The sequence below is a fragment of the Oryctolagus cuniculus genome, chromosome X, assembly GCF_964237555.1.
Source record: "Oryctolagus cuniculus chromosome X, mOryCun1.1, whole genome shotgun sequence".
Taxonomy (NCBI): Eukaryota; Metazoa; Chordata; class Mammalia; order Lagomorpha; family Leporidae; genus Oryctolagus; species Oryctolagus cuniculus.
This window is the reverse complement of record NC_091453.1, coordinates 112,995,879-113,001,182: the sequence shown is the minus strand read 5'-3', so window position 1 is coordinate 113,001,182 and position 5,304 is coordinate 112,995,879. Positions and strand designations below refer to the sequence as shown.

At 47.2% G+C, this 5,304-nt stretch overlaps 1 long non-coding RNA gene across 1 annotated transcript; it reads right to left on the bottom strand.

Moving 5' to 3' along the window:
• Positions 1 to 3,087: 3,087 nt before the first annotated feature.
• LOC103351981 (uncharacterized) lies at positions 3,088 to 4,753 on the bottom strand. Its single transcript, XR_519563.2, has 2 exons — positions 4,636 to 4,753; positions 3,088 to 3,408 (listed from the first exon to the last, which is right to left on the bottom strand). It is a non-coding gene; the product is annotated as an uncharacterized lncRNA (long non-coding RNA).
• Positions 4,754 to 5,304: the final 551 nt, after the last annotated feature.

Here is a 5,304-nt window from a genome sequence, read left to right as displayed (position 1 = left end):
AAGGCCATAAAGAATTAGGAGCATGAATAAGGAAGAGTGTGTAAAGCAAAAATAGTTTATTTAACAAGATAAGAGTCGGAGAACTCAAGGGGCTTCCATAGCCTTGGAAACTCATGACTAGAGCCTAGGGAGATTACTGATGCCATAAATGGGAGTGTCAATTTGTAAAGTCAACAACAGGAGTCACTGTGCACTTACTCCTCATGTAGGATCTCTGTCCTTAATGTGCTGTACATTGAGGCTTAATGCTATAACGAGTACTCAAACAGTATATTTCACTTTGTGTTTCTATGGGGGTGCAAACTGTTGAAATCTTTACTTAATGTATACTAAACTGATCTTCTTTTTTTTTAAAAAAAGAAGAAATTATCAATTCCCAACTTGACTCTCACTGGGATTAAACATGACAATAGGTCTGATCTGATTTCATCATCATTTTAAAAATCATCTATTATTTTTCACTTTATGTTTCTTTGTGGGAGCAAACTGTTGAAATCTTTACTTAATGTATGATAAACTGATCTTTTGTATATAAAGAGAATTGAAAATGAATCCTCATGTGAATGGAAGGGGAGAGGGGATGGGAAAGGGGAGGGTTGCGGGTGGGAGGGACGTTATGGGGGGGAAGCCATTGTAATCCATAAGCCGTACTTTGGAAATTTATATTCATTAAATAAAAGTTTAAAAAAAGAAAAATGAAAAAAGTAGTTTATTTAAAAGTAAAAGAAAAAAAGTTCCTTGCATGCCTATAGGGAACCTTGAAGAAGAGCGTCATTGGGGTCTGATTGTCTAGTGGTTTACATAGGCTGTAAAAGGAGAATATCTCATGAAGGATGTTTTTGATTGCTTAATCAGGTGAATTGAGACTCAGTAAAGAAAACAGAAAACTTATGAAATTTCCCCCCTGGATGCATTAAGTTCTCAGCAGTTGAATCAGTTACAACAGTACAGCAGAACCTTGATTACAGGGAATAGCATACAACATTAACATCCTTCAGAGAAGCCAGTTGCTAGGCTTTCCTCAGGAACTCTGAGACTCATCACCAGATGACGTGGAAGGGGCCCTCTGGTATCTTTCTATCTAGCCAGGAATCTCTATCACCCAGAGAGGAATGGGGTACCATAAGTGGACCCATTGTGTGGTTACAACCTTTGCACTGGGTTCAGAGCTTCTGCATGGAAGATTCTGCACCCATGCAATAGAGAGGAACTGTATCCAGGCGTCCCTCCACACAGTGGATCAATGCCCTCCACTGCTGTCTGCTCAGGGAAATGTCTTTATGGAGATCACAGCCAAGTCTCTCCCTGAAGTGTTCCTATTCTGCCAGCCACTCTTCCTCTGATTAATCCCAGGAGCATCTCACTCTGGAGATACACATCCAGACCTTAAGTGGAGATGTGGGTGCCAAATCCTTTGAGGACATGGGATGAATCAGACCCCCTATAGAAAATGGGACACATCAGTAGCACATGAACAGAAGCCTCTCTGTCCTGCCCTAAGCAACACTATCTGTTATCCCAAGCCACCAGGTTGCAAATCTGAGGTACAATGTTTTTATTATTGTGTGAATTTATCCCAGTCCTCCAGGGAAGGCTAGTACCTGGGTGTGAATAGTGATGCAGTTGATATACATGGTTTGGGGCAGCCGGCTACATGGGAGACTTGTCAGTGTCCCCATATAGTCTTACTACTCAGACTAGCAGAAGTGCAGCGTCTCAGTGGCTGTCCAGGGTGATTGTTCAGCAAATGCCTGTGAAATGTGGACTCAGCCAGTCTGGATGAGCCCCGCCAGATGAAGTCTGAGCACGGGAAGCTCCAATCTAATCTCCTCCCCTTACTAAGGGCCGTGAAGTGCAGAAGGTGGCTTCTTTTCAGAGTCTGGGTCCTTCTTGTCCTGCCTCCCACTATTTTTGCTATGGCTTCATCTTTTCTCTATTGCAGAGACCCTGAGTGACAACAGCAGGTATGTTCATGGTTATTTACACAGGTGTCATCACAGATTCTTCCTCTCTGTCCCATGGCCACACCTGTATCCTCTGTGGAAAGAATGAGGGGTAGCTTGTCCAGGCCATATCTGAACCTGGACATCAAAGGTGATAGCATATAGAGGAGGGTTAGGAGCACATAAAGGGGTGAAATTGTTCTGCACAATAAAGTCCTGGAAGGGTTCAGGCCATGGGAAGGGAGAGAAATAGCCCCTTAGCTGGAACTCGAGCAGAGACAGAGAGGTTGTGAGACAAATGGTCCACAAGTTGTGAGGAAACAAAATGGGGCAGGCAGGGGAGAGAAGGGCGACTTGGGTGACATTGCGCCTGTCACAGACAGTACAGTGCTTGCAGTATAGGCTTTCAGGGGATCAATTCCACCTGACCCCAGATAAGATATGCCCATTTCCTCTGCTCCTCTCCTGGCACTGTATTCCCTCCCTGATTCCCTCTTTTCCCCCTCAGTTCCCAACTCCCTGCATGATTCCCACTTCACACATTCCAGAGTGGAGCCTGCCCTATTAAGCAGCTCACAATCAGACACAGCCTGTGGATTGGACACCCTCACAACACACCTGACGACCTGGCTCCTGCATTCAATATGGTCATTGGAGTTCTGTTCCATTAGTTGTGGCTGAATCACACTTGTTTCTCATAGCACAAGTTCCACAAAATTGTGGTTCCAATTCAGGGCAGTCATTTCCTCTTGCAATCAGGGGACACAATGCCCCAGCTAATAAACGATGCCCTAAACCCCATTCCAGCTCTTGAACTACTCCTCAGGTGTGTCTATCCCCCAAGACAAGCAGTGAGGTTGGAGAGGAGACTCATGGGTGTCCATTCAAATGGGTAATGGAAACTTCTTGGGTCCCTAAGTGACTCAGTAGTGCCTCTGACCGCTTCCTCAGATGAATGATGGAGGAGGTCTGATTGCACCCTCCACCGGAGTCTGAGCCCTCTTCCTGAGATGAATGATGGAGAAGGTCTGGTGAGAGGTGTGATTGCAACCTTCCCCTGAGTCTGAGAGCTCCTGCACGGAATGTTAGGGTGGAGGGAATCCCTTGTCATGTAGACGCCAAAGAGACAGTCAGCAAACACACATCACATGCAACACGGGGGACTTTTATTGCTCAAATATTTTCTTTAAATTTTTTGCCATTCCAGGGAGACAGAAGACATGTTATCTCCACAGCCGACTCCACCAATGGGTTGCTCACATCAGCATCCACTTCCACTGGGAGAGATCCACATCATTTCTGGGTATCCCCAGCTGTCTGTTGAATAAGTAAATGAGTATGTTGTTGGAGGACTGGTGGTGTTTTACTGGTTTTTTGGGCTCCATCTCGGACGCTTTCACAGGGGTCACGTTGGCGTGTGCCTCTGATTGTCCTTTATCCATGACTGCTCAACAGCAACGGCAACCTGCACAAAACAGCACAACTGAGAAATCCCGAAAGACATGAGGAAGGGAGACAATCATGTGGACCTGGGAGCTATATACTAACTGCCACCCCTTAGCAAACACAGAGATGCACAAACAAGACTGAAATGAACGTACCATTGCCACCAGTACTGTTCCAAAATTTTTTCTTTGGGGCATCCTGTGATTTGCCATACCCACATTGTCATTTCTCTCATTCTCTCTTCTACGCAAATCTAACACAGAATCCCTACTTTGTTGCACCGACACCTTTTCAGCTCCTGTTTCAAACGCTAAACGTGGAGTGCTTATCAAACTTATCTAGATTGACCAAAGAAACAATTGAACATCTGTCTGTTGGAATCTCACCCTATGTGAAAACTGTCTTCCCCTTGATCAAACCCTCCTTTATTCCAAGTGTGGTAGAAGCTGGACTTTGCTTTACTCCCTGCTTCTGTCAAGAACGCAGTTAAAGAGAATCCAGTACAGACATTTCGAAGGAAGTGAACTAACGCCATGAAGTAAGAGCTGATGGATGTCTTTAAGGTGTTGAAGAGTAAAGATCAAGGGCACCAAAGGCCACTGTGCATTAGGACAGGGCAGGAAGCATGCCATCACATCACCCATTCTGTCCTTAGTCCTCTGAGCTGGACGCCCGAAGTGGAAGCTGAGGAACACAACAGTGCTAAGAGCTTCACACCTGCACTACACACACATGTGCAGAGACCTGTATGAGTTCCCAGTCTCATTCCAGGAAAGGACAGACTCAGCTTCTCACCTCTGAGATGTGTAACTTGCTACCTGGTGTCTATGTCCAGTGCCCATCCTATTAGGTTTCCTCCTGGACAGGACATCTCTCTGTGATCCACAGGATGTTTTCCACTGTGACACCTGAGCAGGACACACTCACCAAGACATCTGGCAGTATTTGATTTCAGACACATGCCAAGGCTCAGGAAAAGTGTCCCTTGCGTTTGCCAGTTTGGGCCACAAGAGATATTACAGGACTTGCCTGAAGTCCTGCAGAGATGGGATTGGAGCTGACAGTGCCAGCATCTAAAGCCCCTGGTCCTGCCCACTTCTGGAAGGAGCCTGTCTGCCTCGTGTGAGCCAATGGCTGCCCCCTACCCTCTCTCCATCACCACACAGCAGTGGCCCTCCTCAGGTAAACTGGGGTGGCAGTGGCCCATGAAGTCACTGTGTAAGCTGGGTCTGTCAGGATCTCTTACCTCTCAGGTCACACAGGTGTCTTTCAAGGAACAATCTCGAGGACAGGGCAGGCAGAGCTGAAGGTCCCCTTCTCCGAGTCTCGATCTGTTCTGCTGAGTCGCAGGACGTGACTGGTTGGGCGGCAACGCTGTCATCATGACTCACGATGGAACTCAGAACCTCGGGAATGACCCAACTGCCACCGCCCCTCCCCCACTGTAACATCCATGGATCAAGGCTGGGTAGGGTGGGGGGAAGGGACTCAGAGGGAGCAGCCGTGGGCTATTCCTGTGCACCACCTGCACACGTATTCACTGCATAGGTCTCTGAGTAATCTTCGTCTCAGAGGCTCTGCCCGGCTCCGGCACTGCCCTGTGTTAACACTCAGGGTGAGGGGTGAACCCCACCCTGAAGTCTCCTCTGGCCCCCTGGGCAGGAACCAACAATTTAGACCTCCCATTCCAATCAGGAAGTTGGCCCCAAGTAGAATTTGAACTCACTTATTCAATCCCTCAACACAACTTTGCTCATGACTCCACACTACTGGACACTACTGTAACAGTGTAACAATCCTGTCAATGAGCTGTTTGCTTGCTACAGTGTGGCTGTGAACTGTCATACTCCTCACGCCTGGTGGCCTTCCCAGTGTCTGATCACAGCAAGTGCAGGATTAGCTTGGATGGGTCCCC